Here is a 24465-nt window from a genome sequence, read left to right as displayed (position 1 = left end):
ACTGTCAGTGATAAGCGGGGAATGAGTACCTAGTCTGGGCTTCAGATTTGTTTGGAGACAAAATTTACTAGAAAAGGAGACCTACAATACCACGAAGGCAATTGACATGAACATCTCCAGAACACTTAAGAAACCCTCTGCTGTTTATCTACCTCCTCTCCTGTCACAAAATTGGAAGGTCTATTTAACAAGTAATTCTGTGCTTACCACACTCTTTCTTTAAAATATGTATTATATATTTATTAATTCAGCTGTGCTCTGTCTTAGTTGCAGCCTGTGGGAGCTAGTTCCCCAATCAGGTATTGAACGTGGGACTCTGCATTGGAGTCTTGGCAACTGGACCACATGGGAAGTCTCTTCTCTTACTCTCGTGGACAGTAACGGGTCACAGAACTCCTCTGAGGCCTCCTTAGAGCTGAGGCATGGGGTGGCTGCAGTAATCCTCCTGTGACTAAGGTGTAGTCTGTTGGTCATGACTCACTCACACTCCCTGCAAACATAGGGCTACTCCCCTGTGTGTGTCCTCTGGTGTCTGATGCGGAACACTCCACGCAAACATGGGGCTTCTCCCCTGTGTGTGTCCACTGGTGTCTGATGAGGACGGCCTTCTGACTGAAGTTTCGCCCACACTCCCTGCAAATGTAGGGCTTCTCCCCCGTGTGTGTCCTCTGGTATCTGATGAGGACGGACTTGTGACTGAAGCTTCGCCCACACTCCCCGCAAACATAGGGCTTCTCCCGTGTGTGTGTCCTCTTGTGGGTGATGAGGACGGACTTGTGACTGAAGCTTCACCCACACTCCCCGCAAACATAGGGCTTCTCCCCTGTGTGTGTCCTCTGGTGTCTGATGAGGACGGACTTGTGACTGAAGCTTCGCCCACACTCCCCACAAACATAGGGCTTCTCCCCTGTGTGTGTCCGCTTGTGTGAGATGAGATTTGACCCGTGATGGAAGCTATGCTCACACTCCCCGAAAACATAGGGCTTCTCCCCTGTGTGTGTCCTCTTTTCGGTGATGAGCACGGACTTGTGACTGAAGCTTCGCCCACACTCCGTGCAAACATAGGGCTTCTCCCTGTGTGTGTCCTCTCGTGTCTGATGAGGGATGACTTCTGACTGAAGCTTCGCTCACACTCCCCGCAAACATAGGGCTTCTCACCTGTATGTGTCATCTGGTGTCTGATGAAGTCTGACTTCTGACTGAAGCTTCGCCCACACTCCCCGCAACATAGGGCTTCTCCCCTGTGTGTGTCCTCTGGTGTCTGATGAGGGCTGACTTCTGACTGAAGCTTCGCTCACACTCCCCGCAAACATAGGGCTTCTCCCCTGTGTGTGTCCTCTCGTGTGTGCTGAGACTTGACCTGTCCTTGGAGCCTTGTCCACACTCTCCGTACGTGACTCTCATAATCCCCGAGACCCCTGCCCCCGTGAGCAGTGTGCCTGTGTCCTCTGGATTCAGTTTCTGGCTTGTGCTGGGCTCGTCTTTCATTCTCTCATGCACCCCAGAACTCCCCATTTGTCCTCCAGGTGAGTAGGAAGAGGCCCTTGAAATCGTCTTCAGCCTTACGCTTTTCAGCAATTGTTGAGGCCTTCCTTGGCCTCCTGACCCTCAGGTTTGTCGCTCGGGCTGTGTGGATCTGAATATCGCTGATTTTGATTGCCTGGGCAGAGATCCTCGGGTTGGAGGAGGTCTCTTTCAGATGGTCTCAGGAGGGTCTGAGAGGGGTGACTGCGTTGGGTGTGTTGGCTGAGGAATTTCTGACTGGAGAAGGCCAGAGAGAAGGAAGCACATGGGTGGATCTTGGGCTTTGGTTCTGGTGAAAGAGAAAGCTTTTGGTCAGGTAGCTGGTTTGCCATGGTCATGCCCTCCCTCCTAATCATCTAAGTGTTGACAGTGCACGATTTGTCTCCCATCGAGTGTGTCTTTATAGTTCACTTTCCCACACCACTCTTATTGTCTACATCTACAGAAATCCAGGAAGTTGGTGTCGGGCCTTTTCTACATATCACCCAGATAGGGACATTCCAGCAGCATCAGAGGCAGCATCTCTCCTGATAGAGGTGGATGTGCAGGGACTTTCCCTGCGGGTAAGTGTCTGAAATGTCATGTCACCGTGGCCACAGGTATTTACCCTACTGAGAGATAAGACTTGATGACTCAGGTGGAATCTCCTGAGAGGCTCCCTGTGAGGGGACAGGGTCTGTTAAGTTAGTCGTGCCTGTCCTGGAGCTCTCTGAATATGGGAGGCAGCACAGGGGGTGGTGACAGCAGGTGTGGGTAAATCTGACTTTGTGGCTCCTTGTTCAAAGAGCAGCCTTTGTGCTGATCTATGCAGGAAATGGGTTTGAGACTGGACAGGACCAAGCGGCCCAGGTCTCAGTGACTACAGGTCTCTGGCCCCTGCTGCCCAAACAGTTTTACAAATTGCTCCTGTCTCAGTTTCCCATAAATCATAAAATAAAGGCATATCCTTTCTCACGCCTCACCAGTACTCATACCTCATTTATTACATTCAGTCTTAGTCCATTTAACGTGCACTAGGAAGCCCTGTTTAAAAATGCATCTCCAGCCAGACTCTTCACATCCTCACTCGAAAGCATCTTCAGACAGCCCACTCTCCCTCATGTCTGGCAATGAACTGACCTCTGAGGGGGCTCCCCGCTGATGTCTTGTCCCCAAAATGAACCAAAGCATCATCTTGGCACAGAGAACATGCTGCTTGCAGCACAAACGACACGGTTGTTCTGTGTCGCCCAGGAGGACCCCTGGGGTCTGCACGTGGACACAGGCCCTGAGGCTTCTGTGTCCCATCAAGCCTCCTTCTCGCACTCTGTGCTTCCTCCCATGAACCCTGGCATGGCCTCTCTTCCCGGCCCTGGGGCTGTAGCACTGGCTGCTTCCCTGCCCAGAATCCTTCCCCACGGGTGTTATCTCTGCACAGACCCTGCCACACTGTCCTGCACCACACCCCACCCTCTGCTCACACTGACCCGAGACATGTTCCCTGCGCTGGTTTTCCTCAGAGCACCAGCCCCTGTCTGATGTGAAGCCCCTGCTGCCCCTGGGCAGTGGTTCTGTCTGTTTCGGTGCGTGGAGCCCCATCTGGCACAGAGTATGAACTCACATGACAACAAACTGGAACAGTAACTGAATGCACATCACTGTACATGTGTGCACCCCAATGTTCATTGCAGCACTGTTTATAATAGCCAGGACATGGAAGCAACCTAGATGCCCATCAGCAGACGAATGGATAAGGAAGCTGTGGTACATATATACCATGGAATGTTACTCAGCCATTAAAAGGAATTCATTTGAATCAGTTCTAATCAGATGGATGAAACTGCACCCATTATACAGAATGAAGTAAACCAGAAATATAAAGACCATTAGAGCATGCTAACACCTATATATGGAATTTAGAAAGATGGTAATGATAACCCTATATGCAAAGCAGAAAAAGAGACACAGATGTACAGAACAGAATTTTGGACTCTGTGAGAGAAGGCGAGGGTGCGATGTTTTGAGAGAACACCATCGAAACATGTATATTATCTAGGGTGAAACAGATCACCAGCCCAGGTTGGATACATGAGACAAGTTCTCGGGCCAGGTGCACTAGGAAGACCCAGAGGGAACGGGTAGAGAGTGAGGGGGGAGGGAGGATCGAGATGGGGAATACATGTAAATCCATGGCTTATTCATGTCAATGTATGATAAAAACCACTACAATTTTGTAAACTAATTAGCCTCCAACTAATATAAGTAAATGAAATAAATAAATAAATGTAAAAAATACTGCTGACTAAGGAATTCCATTTACTTTCTTTAAATTGGCAGATGTCAATCGTAAATTTCCTGGTGTGACTCTTTAAATATCTTTGTCCTATAAATATTTTAAAATAAAATGTCTTTATTTTAGTGGGAAAAAAAAAAAAGAAATGGGAGGGAATAAGGAAGAAAGAGGTAAAGGGCAGAGAGCTGGTAGGTGCTAGAAAACTTGCTTTTTGCTTCTAAGCCTTTCAGCAGAAGGTGATGTTACATATTTTTTTGCATGAAATATTAAAAATTAAAACTAACATTTTTACTATAAAAATTTTTCCTAACAATAATATTAAAAGAATCAAATTCTGAGGCATTTTAACTGCAACTCAACTGACTTTGGACTGGATTGTACTCTGCTCCGAAATCAGACCATGGAGGCTACCAGGATGGGGTGGGGTGCTGGAAGAGGGCTGACACTCACCTCTCCCGGCCGCAAGCTCACGCTTCCCCCAGCTGTTCTGCTTGTTGCCAAGGTCCTGACCATAGTCGTCCCCGTAACAGACCAGCAGCTCACAGCCCAGCCTGACCACCTGGCAGGTTCGGTAGAAGATCTGTCCGTGATCCTGGAAGGCCACCAGGTTCTGCTCCTCGTCGTCCCGGGCACAGTTCACATACCTGGGGGCGAGGCCAGGAAAGAGAAAGAAACCTCAGGTAATGAGTGCCCTCCACTATGCAACCATGCCCAGCTCCTTGCCTTCCGCCTCCGAGGCCGCCCCTCATGTGGACCTTCTGTTCACACCTTCGGGTAGGCCATGTGAATTCCCATGCTTTTCTCTCCTTACCTAATTAGCCATTTTCCGGATCCCAGTTCAAGACTCATCTCCACCTGGACTGTCCGTGAGGCTGGTGACCTCCAGCTCCTCTAAATTCTGAATTAAGTTCTCTTCCATCCACAGGACTTGGTGCTCCTTGGCTAACACACAGCCCTCAGCACTCACCCCAGCCTGCCTTCTCTCCTGAGTCTTTCTCCCATCTCCCCACGTGTATCCAGAATTCTATTCGCTTGCCCACCCCCTCCCACGGAAACTTGGAGAGAGCTCTGATTTAGCTTGAGACACAGAACAGTAATACTTTGTTCACTGTCTGCCTGCCCTGATGAAAGGAGAGGCCCTCAGAGAATGGCCCTGCTCAGGGCCATGCTGACCCCCATTCCTTCTGAGGCCTCAGGGCCCACTTCTCACTGGAACCAAGACTGAGGAGGTTGTTGCCCACATAGAGTCAAGGTCTCCTGTGTTAGGTTATCCTGGCACTGTGCAGTTACTCAAAGATAGAAAAGATAAGGTTACTGTTCCTAAAATCAATTGGCTTATGTCTATCTGCAGTATGATCTCCAAAAGGACATTGGTTGTGTGATCTGCTTCAGTAACGAAGTGCACTGTCTAAACTGAAACATAAAGTGCATGGAAAGTGTCCATTAAGTGAGTTAAAGGGTCCCTGGTGAATCTAGACTCCTCAAGTTGTTTTCAAGTCCACCAGTTTTGTTCAGCATATAGACTTGTATCTTGATGGCACATGCCATATTTTTATTTCCTTCTTTCTTATGTCTTTTGAAATGAAAGAGCATGATATGGAGGGAAAAGAGGAGGAAGATGTGAAAGCTGTTGAGGGAGCCGGGTTGAGAAGGAAAGGGGCGTGGGATGGAGGGAGTCTCAATGTCTACACACTGCAGACTCACTGCACTCACCTCATCCAGTTGGCCCAAGACGTGTCCTTTCCATCCACATACTCGTAGCAGTTCCTCCCTTTGGTGATCTGAGTGTCAGAGAAAGAGTTACAAGCTTTCCTCTTTCTTTTATTTTTTCTTGGTAGGAAGATATAGAAGAGCTATTTCCTTCTGTAGTCATTGGTGCTTTTCAGCCTGCATGGATTCACTTGCCAGTTGGGCCACACGGTAAGCCCCTTACTCATTATTCCAAGTCTGAGTCTCTTGGTTCATTGAAGGCAAAGGCTCCACAAGGGAGGAGTCACCTCTGTGTGTCTGTACACTGTGTTCCCACCTCTGCTCTGACCTTTAGATAGAAATCCTGTGAGTGTGTACCAAGGTGTTCCCACCTCTCTTCTGACCTTTAGATAGAGGTCTGAGTGTCTGTACTCTGTGTTCCCATCTCTCCTCTGATCTTTAGATAGAGGTCCTGAGTGTCTCTACACTGTGTTCCCACCTCTCCTCTGATCTTTAGATAGAAGTCCTGTGAGGGTGTACCAAGGTGTTCCCAACTCTCCTCTGACCTGTCGATAGAGGTCCTGAGTGTCTGTACACTGTGGTCCCACCTCTCTTCTGCTCTTTAGATAGAGGTCCTAAGTGTCTGTACACTGTGGTCCCACTTCACCTCTGACTTTTAGATAGAGGTCCTGAGTGTCTGTACACAGTGGTCCCACCTCCCCTTTGACCTTTGGATAGAAATCCTGAGTGTCTGTACACTGTGATCCTACCTCTCCTCTGACCTTTGGATAGAGGTCCTGAGTGTCTGTATACTGTGGTCCCACTTCTCCTCTGACCCTTAGATGGAAGTCCTGTGTTCACGCCCAGGGCACACAGTACACAGGCCTGACTGTGTCATTGTTGACTGTGTTATCACCATCTGCGTTCTCGCATGTAGACATGAAGTATCCCCCACCACATACAAGCGGTTAGAGGCCAGAGGACAGGGAAACGAGCACTTCTCACCAGCCAGGCATATCCACTCTTGGCGGCCTCTTCATCATCTGTGATCTGGCCCTAATAGGGCCGAAAGTGCAGGCCCAGGGCAGATCGGACGCCTCGTTCCACACTCCAAGCCCAGCGTCAGGGATGCCCGACAGTCTGATGCTCAACCCAGGGGGCAGCGTGAGGGCTGAGTGGTTGGCATGCCCCTTTTCCACTGCACAGTCCTTTACAAAGGTTGGGGGCCCATGGGCAGCACAGCTGTCGATGAAGAAGTTCTGACACTCCTCACAATCTGGAGGTGAGAACAGGGATGAGAGGAGGTATAGTGATGTTGCTGGTCGTAAAGCCCTTCCGAAAGAATAGGGACACTCATGGCATTTGGCCTTGATCCTGCACCCCAAGTCATAGAGGAAGGGGATGGCCGGGGGACCAAATGGTGAGGTTAGATTCGTGGACCAAGTCGCCGTAGCCCCTTCCCCATGAGTGGGCCACCAGGGTCACTCACAGAGGTAGTCATCATCCTGGGGATTGCTGACCTCTTGGTACACGTGGCCCTTTCTTTCTGGTAGACTGTACCTCTTCACTCCAGTCTCCTTTCTTCTGAGTTCTAAGATGGAGAACAGAAGCTCTGCAAGGCTGGTGGGGTCTGGGGAGTTAGTCCCTGTTTTACCACAAAGTGTGAGATCTCCTACCTGTCCATCTATACACTTTGTGAAAACTTTCTTACATGTATTTTTCAAACTTTTACTTTTGTAATTTTATGTTTTCATGTTACATTATTTATTTCTTGGCCACGCTGCATGGCTTGTGGGATCTTAGTTGCCTGACCAGGAATGGAACCCACAGCTCCTGCAGTGGAATCGTGGAGTCTTAACCACTTCACCCCCAGGAAGTCCCTCCTCTATACTTTGTTTCTGCTCCCTTTAACTACTGGTTCAGGAGACTGAGGCTTCACTGACCACAGATGCCCAGTTGAGTGATAGCATCCTGCAGTTCCCATTAGTAGCTTTAACCCTAAACCTTCTTACTTAGGAAATAGTTCACTGACACATCTACTCAGGAAATATATGATAAGGGCACATGACACGTTAAGGGCACATGAGCAGAGTTCTGGGCATAAACACTAACAAAGCACGGTTCCCATTATCACAGCTGGATTTATTAAACTACTTGTAGGTGTCAGACTTTTGCATATAATGTAAGCCTTTCAAGCACTGTATGAGTTATGTATCCTTATCCTCACTTTATATATAGTAATCATGATATAAGAAAATATATAACATTTTCCCAAGGCCCCAGTGTTAACTTCATGTCTCAGATCAGTCCAGCTTGAACCCCAGCCTACCCAGTCCATGCCACACACCTAGGCCATACTTATTAGTTTTTCTACAGGGATTAGAGGAACTAATTAGGGGAACTTCCCAAATTTTCTCTTACCGGCTTTTTGTCTGGGGAGCTGTCCAGGGGTCCTTGCTTTCCTGTGATGGGGCACTGGTTTCTGAGCCTGCTTGAAGCCACTTGTCTTCAGTAGTTTTGCTGCTCCTGGCAATTCCTTCAAACTAGATTCCTTATTTAATGGTGCCCTGGACATTCTCTTCCATGTGAGTAAAAGACAACATGCATTTGTTTAGTTCCTTAGGACTTTATGAAGTGTTTTCACATGCATGACTTTAGTTGATACTTTGACAATTTTTGGAAATACCTGATATGGGGGGAGGGTCTGAACACTGGAGAGTAATAAAAGAACCTAGGTCGATAGTGAATCAAAACTAGAATTCATATCTTAAGGTTCTTCCCCTTCAACTTTCTGCATAAAAGTGAGAGCAAAGCAGGGCGAATAGCTGGAGATCAGGGAAAGAAGAGGGTAAGGGCTCATAGAGAGATCCAGAGAGTTTCTGTTCATTAGTGGCCCTTTGATGGATGAGGAAGTATGGAAAATTACAGAGGAGGCAAAACACATCTGGAAAATAAGGTGACAAAGCAGTGAGATTAAGAAGAGAAAAGACGACCGGCAGAAACACATTTAGACAATAAAGAAAATGAGATGAAAGTTGCATGTTGCCATGTCCTAGAGACAATGTTTGGAATTAAAGTAGCTGGTCTCATCAGTTCTCCTTGAACAAGACTGTATCACGAGCTAGTTCTACTCAGTTTGCTGATCCATTCATTGGTATACAGGCTAATTCTTAATATTATAGTGGACATGAAATTTAATAACTTACAACAAATTGTTGTGTGAACTACTTAATACAGTAAGAACGTGAGCATACATCCCTGGTATCAATTTATTCCCTAAACTGCCAGTATATTTCAAGTGTAGCTGACAGATGTTATCTTCAGCATCCTTTGACCTGTCTACTCCTAGATGAATGCTTAAATGTGGAGTCACTCATTCACAAAACATTCAGGGGGCCCTCAGGGGCTTTGAGCTGGGCCTGGACTTCTGAGAATGAATGGTTGTGGGCTAGGATCTCAAAGCTCACAACACAGGGGCAGGCTAAACAAATGATTCCAAACAGGAGAGTTGCCTATTAGAGCTCAGAGGAGGAGCTGTTACTCCCTCCTACAGGAATGAGCATTTGAAATGATGCCCAGATGATGAGTTTCTACTCAAAAGTGGGTAATCTATGTGACGTCCTTCTGTTATTTTCTATTTGTTGCTTTTCAGTCATAAACCTGAGGCTTCTCAGGGTGGCGAGTTGCTTCCTCTTATTGGAGTGGGAGGCTCTCAGGTAGGGATACTGTCTCCTTCTTCACCTTCGACCATCCACTCTACAAACTGCCCATCATGTCTTTAGCGTCTTCATCTTGGACTGTCCACTCTACAAACTGTCCAGCATGTCCTTAAGCTTCCCTTAGTCAGATGTCTTAGCATATCCCTCCCTAGCACAGCACAAAAGAACTGAGGTTGAAAACATCACTCAGATGAATGATATAAAGATGTATGAATCAGCTTCATAGAACTATGGAAGTTTTAATCTGTTTGTAAGCAGTTTAGAGAAAGTGCATTGGTTTAGATTGCACTACCAGTGATACTGTGATCTCAGGCATATAATCAAATGTTTTTTACCTCATTTATGGGATCTATAATGGTGATAGCTATATACCTACTTATAGGTACTGTAGGATTGATTTAAGGTTTAAGTAAGTTTATTCACATAAAATGCTTGAAGTCTGAAATATTATGAAAATAATGAAAATAATGTAACAACAGAACCGCCTACTACTGCTGTTTTTCTTACTAACTGTAAAGATGGTGATGATATCAGGCAGTGTGCTAAAGATTCAGGGCAGGAAGGCAGCCGTCTCCAGGATCTCTGTGTTTCCTCCTATTCTCACCTGTGCCTGGATCCATCAGGAGGACATTTTGGCAACAGGATTTGGGAAATACTCACCTTCTGGTGTTTACTGTGCTCCACTCTGAAGGCCATCGAAGAAGGTTTACCTAAAAAGTGATGAGAATCAGTGTTTTGGTTCGGAAATGTTTCCAAACTCTGGGTATTCTAATTAAGGACACATCATTCTAAGCCAGAGAGTGACAAAGACAATGATTACCAAAGGAGGAATGGAAGATGATTTCTGTATCATCAACTCCCATGGTTCCACTGGGAGCATTACATAATTTTCTTAAAATTAAAAGAAAGAAAGAAAGAAAGAAACTTCATCTGTGCCTCATCTGATGTTCATAAAGTATCTAATCAATTATTAGCCTTTCATGTCAAAGCACTCATCAATGTAGAAATATGAGGAAGTTACTGCAATATAATATAGGTTATATATTGAAAGTCTACCTCTAACATCCTAATCATCAGTGAAAAGCTGAAAACTTCTACGATCAACAAAAAAAGGCAAGGATGCCCGTTATCAACATTTCTGTTCACCATAATATTAGAACTCCTAGCCAGGGCTTTATGTTAGAAATGGCAACAAAAGGCTTCCATTTGGAAATAAAGAAGTAAAATTATGTCTGTTCACAGGGCCATGGTTTTATGTGCAGAAAAATCTTTAAATCCACACACACAAAAATCCTGCACAGAAAGTTGCACGGTACAAAATCAACATTCAAATATCTTTCCGTGCATGAAGAATGACCATTCCAGAAAGGAAAGTAAGAAAACAATCCTGTTTATTTTTTATTTTTTTAAAGCTATAGTCAAGAGCTAAATTAATATATATATATATATATATATATATATATATATATATATATATATATATATATTTATTATTTTTTGTGCCAGGTCTTTGTTGTGGCATGTGTGATCTAGTTCCCTGACTAGGGACTGAACCCAAGTTCTCTGCACTGGTAGTGTGGATTCTTAGCCACTGGACAAATAATCTTATTCATAATAGCATTGAAAAGAATGAAGTAATTAGGAGTAAACTTAAGTAGATGAAGAATGAAGTAATTAGGAGTAAACTTAAGTAGATGAAAGACTTATATGTTGAAAACTACAAAATATTGCTGAAAGGAATCTGACATAAATAAATAGATAGCTGTCTCATGTTTATGGATCTGGAGGCTTAATATTATTAAGCTGTTCTTACTACCCAAAGCAATTTAAAGATTCAATGCATTTCCTATCAAAATCCCAATGAAATTTTTTTTCAGATATAGAAAATCCATTCAACAGTTAACACGGAATCTCAGAGCACCCCAAATAGGCAAAGAAATCTTAGAAAGAACAGCAAAGCTGGAAGCCTCTGATTTCTCAACATACTACAAAGGTATAGGAACCAAACGAGTGTAGATTTGGCAAAAAATGTGTGCTTAGTCACTCAGTCTTCCTGACTTTTTGTGACCTTTTGGACTGTAGCCCACCAGGCTCCTCTGTCCAGGGGATTTCTCAGGCAAGAATACTGGACAGGGTTGGAATATCCTTCTCCAGGGGGTCGTCTTAACCCATGGATTGAACCCGCATCTCCGGTGTCCCCTGCACTGAAGGCAGATTCTGCACCTGCTGAGCCACTGAGGAAGCTGGCTGGCATAAAGACAGACATGTCAATCAATGGAACAGAATAGACAACCAGAAATAAACTCTTGGATACATGGTCTAATGATCTTCATCTAGGGTGTCAAGATAGTGGGGAAAGTTTAATCACTGTAATGAATGGTGCTGGGGAAACAAAATAATCATATGCAAAATAGTGAATATTTTATATCTTGAAAAAAAAAAATCAATTCAGAATGGATTAAAGACCTAAATGCAAGACTTGCTAAGACTCTTCCAAGTGTGAAGCTTCACGACACTGAAACAGCAATGATTTCTTAGATATGGTACCAAGTGCACAAGTATTAGTAACAAAGTAAAAATAGACAAATGAGATTAATCTTAAAATCTCTGTGCAGCAAAGGACACTGAACAGAGTTGAAAAGGCCACCTATAGGTGGTAGAAAATATTTGTAAAATATGCCTCTGATAAGAGGTTAATAAGCATACACCAGTATGAAGGCTACCTATATTCCCGGAAGAGACCCTGATTCACCATGATGGCACCTTGATATCAAATTTCCATGTTCCAGCATTGCAAGAGAACAAATTTCTGTGGTTTGAGGAATGCAGTCTGTTTTGTTATGGCAGTCTGAGCTGACTAACAGTGAGAGAAGGAATTGAATAGACATTTCTCCAGAGAAAATACACAAATGGCCAACAAACATATGAAAAGATGCTCAATATTACTAATCAATAGGGAGATACAAACTGAAACCTTCTGTCATGGGCAATATGTCTAAGAAGACAATAGCAAGTTTGGTAAGGATATGGATAAATTGGAACCCTTATACGCTATTGTTGGCAATGTAAAATGTTGCAAGCTTTCTAGAAAACAGTATGGAGTTTCCACAGAAAATTAGAACTGCTGTATGATCTAGCAACCCCACTCAAGAGTGTGTTTCCATAAAAAAATTGAAAGCAAGATATTCAATAAATAGTGGGCACATGTATAGTCACTGCCGCATTTTTTCCCAATGGGCGAGATGTGTAAGCAACCTAAATGTTCATTGGTGGATAAAAGATAAAGATTATATATAAGATATATGTTATAGCTCTTATATCCACATGCACACAACTGAATGTTTTGAGGCCTTAAAAAAGAATTCTGTCACATGCTACATCATGGATGGGTCTTGATGATATTTTACTATGTGAAATGAACCAATCAAAAATGAGAAATATTGCTCGATTCCACTTCTATGAGGTATATAAATTAATCAAATCCATGGAAACAGAGAATAAAATCGTGGGTGCCAAGGTCTGTGAGGAGGAAGGATTGGAGAATTGTCACTCAGTGGGTTAGGGCTTCAGTCACGCAAGGTGTAACATTTCTACAGATTTGTTGTACATCAATGTGTATATATATCCCCGGTGGCTCAGTGGTAAAAAATCCACCTGCAATGCAGGAGACGCCACAGATGCAGGCCCAGTTCCTGGGTTGGGAAGATCACCTGGAGCAGGAGATGGCAACCCACTCCAGTATCCTTGCCTAGAGATTCCCACGGACAGAGGAGCCTGGTAGGCTACAGTCTATGGGTACGCAGAGTCAGATATGACTGAGCGATTAGCACTATGGCCACAAACACTAACGTGCACATAGTTAGCAACAGTGTGTCATACACTCAGAAATTGTTAAAAAGGTAAATAAAGACGTGCAGGCGTATGGTGAACCGAGGCGTATGTACTCCCTGTAAAGAATCTCTCCTTATGCCAAAACCTTTGCAGACAACTAAATGTTTGGTTTTCATGTCTGTTTCACTACTTTTAATAACCTCAGGGAACAGAGGGACTTCCCTGGTGCACAGTGGATGAGAATCTGCCTGCCAATGCAGAGGACACAGGTTTGATGGCTGGTCCAGGAAGATTCCACTTTCTTCGGGGCAGCTAAGCCTGTGTGTCACAAACTACAGAGCCTGCACATGCTCTGCAATGATAAGACACTCACTGCAATCAGAGAAACCCATGGACAGCAGCAAAGACCCAGTGCAGCCAAAAGTAAATAAATAATTTTTAAAAATCTGGGAGAACAGAAATCCACAGATGGAGAATCATAGAACTATCTAAATTGTTTTCTCCAGTCTAGGCAGATTAACTCTTCTAAACTGTTTGAGCAGCAGAGAGGAAGTGAGCTGCTCACTTCTATTGTATAATAAGTGTACTTCATTTAATCTACCTGATGCCATCTCTGGTCACTGAAATGTGGGAAAGATCATGGAGAATAAACAGTTCTCTCCGACCCTTTCCCAGAATAAAAATATAGAATTAGTTTAAACTTAGGGTAAGAAGACCATGGGTTTTGTTTTATATACATACATAAATAATGTATCTTGACATAATATGTTAATTATTTCCTTTTCGAAGAGATTTGATCCAATAACCAATGAGATTAGTGTTAAATCTGTTGGGTGAATTTATTTCTAATGTTTCTTTAACTGCCTTTCACTAAGAATGTTTAGCAAAAATAATTCTTTTTTAAAAAGAATGATAAATTTTAACCATAAAACTTTTGAGAATTACACTGGAAAACCTATACATTCATCTTCATTCAGGCTTATGTAAATATTTGGCCACAACCACTTCAGAATGCTGAAAATTATGTTTTCCTTGCTAATGGCTGAGATGAAGTTGAGACCTAAGCCCAGACTGGTTTCAGGAAGACACTTCCACATTCTCCTGGCCCCTCACCTTCCTGCCTTGGTGTCCATTCTTCATCAGAATCTTCAGTGTCATCTACCTGGGGCTCGATGACCTGCCTGTGGTGATGCATGAAATCCGGTCGAGTGGCTCTGAAACCTGGAAAGAAGCAAAACATTTGTCCTAAGAAGGAGAAAGAAAGCACAGAAGCAATGGAAAGTGTCAGAAAGTCAAGGAAATCAGTAGGATGGGCTGGGGGAATCTAGAATAATGCAAGAGGGTCAACCTCCCACTGGTACAGAACTGTAAACATTTCCTCCAGTTTAGTCTCCACACAAAAGGGACCTGTGAGCAGATGAAGCCACCTAAGAGCGGGCCAAGTGAACACTGAGGGTGAAGACCTGTTTCATGTTTCCCAGGCTCAGGCACCCAGCACTTCCTGGTACCTATAGCAATCAGCGCTTCGTAGTATCATTTCACATTCCTATATCGGATTTTTTCCCATTCTCCCATCTCTTCCCATTCTTCCTTGGAGAAGTATACGGAGATGTCTTTGAAAGCATCTTTGGCCTAAGGAACATAATAGATTTCAGTGATTTACTAATCTAAGTCAGACGTTAGAGCTGAAGCTTCTCCTCCACCTTTTGTGCAGGGAGTAGCATGAAGCTGCAGGATGGTCTGTGTGAGACAAGGATGGAGACTTTCCTTCCCGACTGTGTCCTGCTTACCTGAACAAACACTGAGCATTTTCCTAACTCTCCCTGGACACAGAGCAGTTGACGAAGCTAGTGTCCTATTTTGTCCAACTCCACCCCCACCATCTCAGACAGGACCAGGCATTCCCATCCTGTGTATAGTCACAGGGAATTTCATTCAGCTGCCCAGGCAAGCAGTCTGTGGTGCTTCAGGTACGAGCACCATGTCCTTCCTATAGAGCTGGCTTAGAGCTCAGGTTTGCCGCCTCCACCTCTCACCGTGGGCTTCCACTCTGTTCTCCCGGCATCTCCCTCAGTGCTCTCCTCTGTAGACCTGTTCGGCCTCATGGCCATTGGAGTGCTCAAGGCCAAGGTGCCTGTGGAAGAAGAAGGTGCTGAGAGAGCCCAGACCAGTGTCCAGAGCCTGGTCTGTCTTCCTTGGGTAGAGTATCCAGGGCAAGAAGGTGAGGGGAAAGTCAGGGTGAGGGTACTGGTGGGATGGACGGATCCTGACTGGATATGACATATCAGCCTAATGTGAACTAGGTTTGGTTTCTTTGGTTCCCCTACAATTCAGGCCCTCTGAGCGAAGGCAGTGGGAGGGAAGTGTCTGTGGGTGACGGAGGGAATCTTGAGGAGACCTGGAAACCCCTAATCGCTGGACTGGGGTCAGGCTGAAATCAGGACTCTGTTCCAGTGCAGCAGAGGGAATGTTTCTCCAAGAAGGGTTTTGAGGATCTCTTCCTGGACACTCAGAAAAATCTGGGCATAACGTAGGTTCTACGTCTAAGGGACAAGTCGCTCAGCTTGAGCAGATCTGGGTCCCAAGGACTGAAGTAACTGGGGTCCTCAGACAGAAAGGACTGGGGATCTTTTGGCTGAAATAGAATGCGCAGGTTGAGAAAATTTGGGATCTGTGAGGCTGAGGAAATCGGGGGTTTCTTATTAAGGGACTTTAGGTCTCCGACAGGCAGGAAGGACAGTTAGGGTCTTGAGGAGGAAGAGTTTTAAGAGCTCACAGATGGAGGGATTCTGGATCTCCGAGGCTGAGGAAATTTGGTGTCTCTGCGGGTGCTATTTTTAGGGTGCCTCAGGCTGAGGGGAACTGGGGTTAATCTAGGTATTTGAGGGTCGCAGCACTAAGGGGTTTGGTTTTTCTGTGGGTGAAGGGACTTGTAATCCCTGAAGCTGAGGAGACGCAAGCCCCCTTCAGATTAGGACTCAGGTTACTCAAAGTTGACAGGATTTCGGGCTTCCCACCCTGGAATTTGAAGCCATCAGGCTAAGGGTTTATGAGGGCTGCACAGAGTGCGTTCCCGTCAGCCTCCCCCTTGTCCTGCCGCGCTGCCCACCCTGTCCCCAGGAGCGCTAGAGGTTCAGCGACGTCCAGTCCTTCTGCGCTGAGGTGAAGTGAAGGGCGAGCATCCTGCCTGTACCCTGTCAGGCACAAGCGACCAATCGGCATTGTGACTGAACCAGTCTCGCCAATAGGCGCCCGGAGGGTGGGGAGCGCGATGGAGGCCCCGCCCCTCCGCTCGGGGATTGGCTGCTCTGTGGGCTTGTCTGTCAAGCCTCCAGTGCGCAGGCACAGATTGCCTAGTTTCTTTGTTTTCATGCATGGCCTCTTAGGCCTGGAACCTCAAGTGCGCTGGTCGTCCTCAGGCTGAATATTTCTTTCCATTGCCCTCAACTGGTATATCGGCTCCACCAGACTGTAACCGTGCTCCCGGAGTTTATCCTAGGCCCACCTGTACCCTACCTTGTCAAATCCAGTTTTGTCAAGAACTCTTATGTGTTGACTGCTGCATTGTTCAAGGGAAACGGTGGAATTAACTGCATTTTGATGAGACACAAGATAAACACCGTGTGGTCAAAGATATAAACACAACACATGGAAAAAGGATGTTAGAAAACACTTGGAGGATTTTTAACCTGAAAGTAGAAGTGTCACTGATGAGCCATTTGTATATGTAATGTGGGTATGAAAAGCCTTCAGAAATGAGGTATAAATAAAACCTCAAAGCCTTGCAAGTGTTTTCTGTAAGCCAAGACATCGATCTGGAGTACTGTCGATCCACAGAGCTGAGCTTGCCTGACACTTACTGGATTCACAAGATAAAATAGGGACACTGTTTCTGGCCCTTAGGTAGCTTTGCTCACAGAAAATTAATGTGATTTCCATGTATTGGAAGCAAAGTGACTGACTGTAGAATTAGTGTCAAGTGGTGGTTGGGAGTCTGGATGGAGAAATGTTACCAGAAAAGTGAGTTTACATCTTGGTGGGTGTAGAGCCAGAAGGTACAACCCAGCCAAAGCTCATGGGAAGGAAAAGTGTATTACTTGCAGAACTATGGAGAACACCATGGCACTTTCCAGAGCAGTGTCTCTGTAAACCACAAAGTTGGGTAAGCTTTAATCTATGAGTACAGGCATATTCCGGCTTCTGTGGTGACTCAGATGGTCAACAATCTCTGCATAGCAGAAGACCCAGGTTCAACCCCTAAGTGAGGAAGATCCCAAATGGAGGGCGGGGCAGTCCACTCCAGGATTCTTGCCTGGAGAATCCCATGGACAGAGGAGGCTGGTGGTCCATGGTGTTGCAAAGAGTCAGATATGAGTGAGTGACTAACACTTTAACTTTACAGGCATGTTCATTAAGGGTCTTGGGCTGTGGGAGACTCCAAGCTTCAGTCGATTGAAGTCTTGAGAGTCAGAACCAGTCACCATCAGCATCCCTTATATTCCAGCTGGTCTGGTATATATATTCCTGATATAGATATATATATCTATTCTTCTTCATATTCTTTCCCCTTATGAGTTCAATTCAGTCACTCAGTCGTGTCCAAATCTTTGCAGCCCCATGGACTGTAGCATGCCAGGCCTACCTGTCTAATTGTAACTCCCAGAGTTTACCAAAACTCATGTCCATTGAGTCGGTGATGCCATGCAACCCTCTCATCCTCTGTCGTCCCCTTCTCCTCTTGGCCTCAATCTTTGTCAGCATCAGGATACTTTGAAATGAGTCAGCTCTTCACATCATGTGGCCAAAGCATTGGAGTTTCAGCTTCAACATCAGTCTTTCCAATGAACACTCCAGTCTGATCTCGTTTAGAATGGACTGGTTGGATCCCCTTGCAGTCCAAGGGACTCTCAAGTCTTCTCCAACACCACAGTTCAAAAGCATCCATTCTTCAGCAGTCAGCTTTCTTTATAGTCCAACTCTCCCATCCATACATGACCACTGGAAAAACCATAGCCTTGACTAGGCAGACCTTTGTTAGCAAAGTAACATCTCTGCTTTTTAATATACTGTCTAGGTTGGTAATAATTTTTCTTCCAAGCAGTAAGTGTCTTTTAATTTCATGGCTGCAGTCACCATCTGCAGTGATTTTGGAGCCCCCCGAAATAAAGTCAGCCACTGTTTCCCCATCTATTAGCCATGAAGTGATGGGACCAGATGCCATGATCTTAGTTTTCTGAATGTTGAGCTTTAAGTCAGCATTTTCATTTTCTTCTTTGACTTTCATCAGGAGGCTCTTTAGTTCTTCTTCACTTTCTGCAATAAGGGTTGTGCCATCTGCATTGCTGATATTTCTCCCGGCAATCTTGAATTTAGCTTGTTCTTCATCCAGCCCGGTATTTCTCATGATGTATTCTGCATAGAAGTTAAATAAGCAGGGTGACAATATATAGCCTTGATATTCTCCTTTCCCGATTTGGAACCAGTCTGTTATTCCATGTCTGGTTCTGACTGTTGCTTCTTGCCCTGCATACAGATTTCTCAAGAGACAGGTCAGGTGGTCTGGTATTCCCATGTTTTGGGAATTTTCCACAGTTTATTGTGACCCACACAGTCAAAGGCTTTGGCATAGCCTATAAAGCAGAAATAGATTTTTTCTGGAACTCTCTTGCTTTTTCAATGATCCAGTTGATGTTGGCAATTTGATCTCTGGTTTCTCTACCTTTTCTAAAACCAGCTTTAAGATCTGGAAGTTCACAGTTCACGTATTTTTCAAGCCTGGCTTGGAGAATTTTGAGCATCATTTTGCTAGTGTATGAGATGAGTGCAATTGTGCAGTAGTTAGTGCATTCTTTGGCATTGCCTTTCTTCGGGATTGGAATGAAACCTGATCTTTTCCAGTCCTGTGGCCACTGCTGAGTTTTCCACATTTGCTCACAGATTGAGTGCAACACTTTCACAGCATCATCTTTTAGGATCTGAAATAGCTCAACTGGAATTCCATCACCTCTACCGGCTTTGTTTGTAGTGATGTCTCCTAAGGCTCACTTGACTTCACATTCCAGGATGTCTGGCTCTAGATGAGTGATCACACCATCGTGATTATCTGGTTCATGAAGATCTTTTTTGCACAGTTCTTCTGTGTTTTCTTGCCACCCCTTCTTAATATCTTCTGCTTCTGTTAGGTCCATACCATTTATGTGTTTTACTGACCCCATCTTAGTATTAAATGTTCTCATAATCATAAGTTTTAAGGTTGCTATTGCAGGGAATGGCCACAAGGCGTCAGGACTTTTTCATGCCCAGTTGTGATTACCTTGGAAGTGAAAATTTTCAAGTTTTAACTCAAGACTGTAATTTAGTATGGAATGTACCTGAAGAAAGACCCAAAGCTTTTCTGTTCTTTCTGAACATTCTGATTTATTTATTTTATTTTATTTATTTATTTATTTTTTTAATTTACTGGCAGTGCCATGTTGCATGTGGACTTTTTAGTTCTGTGACCAAGTGTCGAACCCTCACCCCCTGCATTTGAAGCACAGAATCTTCACCACTGGGCTGCAGGGAAGTCCCCCTAAGCATTATTTTTTTTAAGTAACCTTTATTTCATATTGTAGTAACATTGATATACCATGTGTTGTTTGTGGCAGGTGAACCAAGTATATTTTCTATTTTGTTGTTGTTCAATTGCCAAGTCAGGTCTTTTTGTAGGACCGTTCCCTTTTCTACAGGCCCTGTTATACTGGTAAGACATCTATTTGTATTTACATAAGTGTACATAAATGTAAATATCTAGGTACATAGATATGTAAATGTTCAAATAGAGATATAAATGTCTAGGTACTTGGATATACAAATGTCTATATGCATAGAAATATACATTCTAGGTATATAGATGTATTAATAGTTACATTCATAGAGACATAAATGTCTATATACATAAACATATAAATATATATGTACATATAGACATAGCTATCTATGCAAAACAGAAAAAGAGACACAGATGTACAGAACAGACTTTTGGACTCCATGGGAGAAGGCGAGTGTGGGATGTTTCGAGAGAACAGCTTCAAAACATGTATATTATCTAGGGTGAAACAGATCACCAGACCAGGTTGGATACATGAGACAAGTGCTCGGGCCTGGTGCACTGGGAAGACCCAGAGGGAGCAGGTAGAGTGGGAGGTGGGAGAGGGGATCGGGATGGGGAACACATGTAAATCCATGGCTGATTCATGTCAAGGTATGACAAAAACCACTACAATATTGTAAAGTAATTAGCCCCCAACTAATAAAACTAAATGGAAAAAAGAAAGAAATATACATTATAGGTACATAGATGTATAAATACCTAGCTTCATAGAGACATTAATATCTATACACATAGACATGTAAATATATATGTACATATAGACATAACTATCTATGTATATACAGATATAAACATCTATTATAGATAGATATAGACACAGATATCTATATACATAGACATGTAAATATCTGTATACACGGATGGTTACACAGTGGAAAATGAAGGAGACCATGTTATAGACAAAATAAGTGATACAGATAGTGGCATTTATAAGAGCATACTAGGAGATAGAAACATAAGCAATGTCAAACAAGGAGAACACAGCTAAGCAAGATGCATGTGACTAGTTTTAATGTGATGGCACTAAACCAACAAGTCCACAGTGGGTAAGTAGATGATGGCAAAGTCTGGAAGGGTGAGGTAGTGAAAACAAGTTAAATGTTTCACCTTTGTTTACAAAGTATACCTTATACATTTTTGGATTCATACTTGTTACCTCCTTAAGTATGTATCACCTATATATTCTCCTATGCCCACATCCAAGTCGTTTCAACTCAAAGCAAGCATAACTCCAACTTGTTGCAACTCTAGTTAGTCAATTGTTCCAATTTCATGAAAAAGACACATTGGGATTCTTTTGTATAGGCCAGCAATGGTTAGGATTTCTGTCTAATTTTTTTTTTTTTTTTTAGGGTCCTTAGAGATCATTTAAAATTTCAACACTTCTCCCTGCTTCACCTTGTTCTGATTTAATTGACATTGGAAAAGTTATGGAAAGAGTGTTTAATATAATCTGAACACACTAGGTATCTATTGTTTGGTGTACATAAAGATCTGAGAGGTAGACTTCGATGGATGTAAAAATAAATATTGTGGATATAGAACATAATTAGAAATTGCGAGAATCATTTGACCAGAGAGCAATCACAATGGATGCACTTCATTTCCCACACCCGTGAGGACAAGTTCATCTTGGTAATAATATCAGCAACTGAAGAGTTAAAATGTTGAAAGGTTGTTGCTGAAGGATAAAACGCCAGAATTCTTTGCCTCCAGAGGAGACGAATTCAATCCAGGGCCAGAGACTAGGCTGGATAGCTCAGAGCTTTTGTGAAATAAAGTTTTATTAAAGTATAAAGAAGATAGAGAAAGCTTCTAACATAGGCATCAGAAGGGGGCAAAAGAGTACCCCCCCTTCTTCTCTTTAGCTGTATGTTATATAGTAACTCACAGTCTGTTAATGAAAAGAAAGGAGTGTCATAAAATTTAGAATGGCACCAGATAATTCATCCCTGGCCATAAACGATTGACTTGAATCTTGTACAAGGGCAGAATACCAACAAATAGTTTCATTTACATAGATTAGGGGAAGAATACCTGAGTAAGTAGGTTGGGCCATTTGGAGGAACCAACTTGAAGATAGAGTCTGGGGTTCATTAACATAGCTTAAAAGAACATTTCCATAAGAAAAAGAAATGTATTTGTTAACTCAAGGTTTGAGAGTAGTTAGCCTCAGGTGAAACCAGGTGTCATGGTAACACAGCATTTTAAGAGAAACCTCCTTTTAAATTTCTATAGAGAAGGAAAATATCACTGGTTTTCTTCCTCCTGCCACTTAAGAGAGATAAAAATGTCTGGCACTTGCAGCCTCTTTCCTCCATTTGGAGACCCCTGGCCTTCCTGCCTGTTACCCTCTCAGTGTTATCACTGCAAAAAATGATTATGAAAAGAAATCTATAGAATGTTTTCATAGATAGGATGCAGCTTTCCAAGAGGCTTTAAATTTCAGGTGAATGTTTTATTATTTGAAATCTTGAGTGGATTACAGACTCTGTAAGTTTTACAGACTGTTCAAAGTTACATTCTATTCCATCCTGGAATGAATCCATTGCCTTTTGGTTCATGCACTTGTGACACACTTCATCAGCTTAGAGACAATCTGTGTTGGAGAGTGTTCTAAACCAATGTGTGCATACCAGCTGCAGGTCTGAAAAGAAACATTCACTCTCATGTTGTTGTAGTTGCTGTTCAGTTGCTAAGTTGTGTCTGACTCTTTGTGACCCCATGGACTGCAGCACGCCAGGAATCCCTGCCCATCACCAACTCCTGGAGATTGTTCAAACTGCTGTCCATTGAATCAGTGATGCCATCCAACCATCTCTTCCTCTGTCATCCCCTTCTCCTTTTGCCTTCAGTCTTTCCCAGCATCAGGGTGTTTTCCAGTGGGTCGGCTCTTCACATCAGAGGGCCAAAGGTTTGGAGCTTTGGTTTCATCGTCAGTCCTTCCTATGAATATTCAGGACTGATTTCCTTTAGCATTCACTGGTTTGATCTCCTCGCAGACCCAGGGACTCTCAAGAGTCTTCTCTAGCACCACAGGTCAAAAGCATTAGTTCTTCAGTGTTCTGACTTCTTTGTGGTCCTACTCTCACATCCGTACATGACTACTGCAAAAACCAGTAGCTTTTACTCTCACATATGGGATACCAAATTTGCTTTTACATATTGCCTGCTATATTTAGGCTCTTGGTTCATACTTCATGTACCCATGTAGTGTTGTATTTCAATCCAGTTTGAAACAGAGCTTTGTTTGAAGAACGTTTTGCCCACCAGCAGCGTTCTATTCTCACCAGCACCTCTTACCTTGGTGTGACATCTCAAAACTCAGAAACTCTTACATGTTGATATGAATATCAATTTCATTTTAGCAGAGTTTAAACAGAGAAGTGACAAAATCAGGGTGCCTATTTTATCAGGTTTCTCCAGGCAGAAAATCTTGATGTGAAGCTTGATGTGGTTCAGTTGCTCAGTCGTGTCCAACTCTTTGCAACCCCATAGATTGCAGCATGCTGGGCTTCCCTGTCCTTCACCATCTACCAGAGTTTGCTTAAACTCATGTTCATTATGTTGGTGATGCTATCCAACCATCTCATCCTATGTCATCCCCTTATCCTCCTGCCCTCAGTCTTTGAAACTGAAATTCTTAGAAGGCAGAAAGGCAGAGTTCATACAACTTATGGGCTCCTTGACTCAATTTTTTTTTTTTTTTTTTGAAGAATTTTCTTATGTATTTTTTCAAGTGTGACCTTTCATTCATATAACAGCAAATAACATAATTAGAAGAAACCAATTTGGAACAATGGATTGTTTCTTCCCTGACAATCTGAACCCAAAGGGACCAGTGGGAACCACAAAGATCTGGGGGCCAAGTTTTTAAGAATATTTTAGGTTGGCAAATACTAACTAGTATGCTTTCCATTTCACCAATATTTATTCTGATACAGAATATCCTTTTCTAGAAGGCTTCCAGTGTGGCTGCCTCCTGCTGGAAGCATTGGGGAAGGAATCAGGGCACTGTCTGTCTGTCTTTACAAGACACTGGACTCAACTCTAAGAAATCCCTGGATCTTCCCTGGATCCTGACCACCACTTGGCCAAAGATACTGGTAACAGTTTTGTTTTGCCTGTTAAAGTGTTTAATGACAAATATTTGTTGTACCCGGATCGCGGAATCCCACCAAACACCACAGGAGCCATGGACCGATGCAAAAGCAGTGAGGAACTTTATTACAAGCTCGAGCAGGGACTCCCTCCACACAACATAATGGCCATGCGGAGAGAGCCCCGAGTAATACGGCGATCTATTTTTACACCGTATAGAGGGGGAAAATGGGAAGCTTAAGGGGATTGGTTAATTCTTTAACTAAGGGTGTCTTGTTAGCTACTGATTGGTGTGTTAGGGTAAGGGGGTGAGGGAATTCCTGTCCTCCCCTGATTGGCTCGTTGAGTTTCTTTGTCTTAAAGTTTTGTTTTCTCTCCTCGGGAGGGGGTTTCACATTTCACATTTCCCCCTCTTCTAGTTCCTATGGAAGGCCCAATCATGTGTCTTCTACAGAGTCAATATATCATCTGTGGAGACAGTCAAATATTGAGATCTTAGTAACATTAGGTGGACGGACAGGCAGTGTCTCTTCTCGACCTTTCCCGAACCCTTCTGGGTGGTGGTGGCTTATTAGTTCCGTATTCCTCATCAGGCTCTCCTGTCATAAAACAACTCATGCAAATGGTTACTATGGTGCCTGGCCAGGGCGGGCGATTTCAATCAGTGTGCTTCCCCT

At 43.6% G+C, this 24465-nt stretch overlaps 2 pseudogenes; both read right to left on the bottom strand.

The window, feature by feature from the left end:
- Positions 1 to 824: 824 nt before the first annotated feature.
- LOC133053557 (histone-lysine N-methyltransferase PRDM9-like) lies at positions 825 to 14230 on the bottom strand (annotated as a pseudogene).
- A 1930-nt stretch (positions 14231 to 16160) lies between these two features.
- LOC133053556 (histone-lysine N-methyltransferase PRDM7-like) overlaps positions 16161 to 24465 on the bottom strand; it is a 53352-nt pseudogene continuing 45047 nt past the window's right edge.

This window comes from Dama dama, chromosome Y (genome assembly GCF_033118175.1).
Source record: "Dama dama isolate Ldn47 chromosome Y, ASM3311817v1, whole genome shotgun sequence".
Taxonomy (NCBI): Eukaryota; Metazoa; Chordata; class Mammalia; order Artiodactyla; family Cervidae; genus Dama; species Dama dama.
Note: the sequence above shows the minus strand (reverse complement) of the source record. Positions and strands in the feature narration are given on the sequence as shown.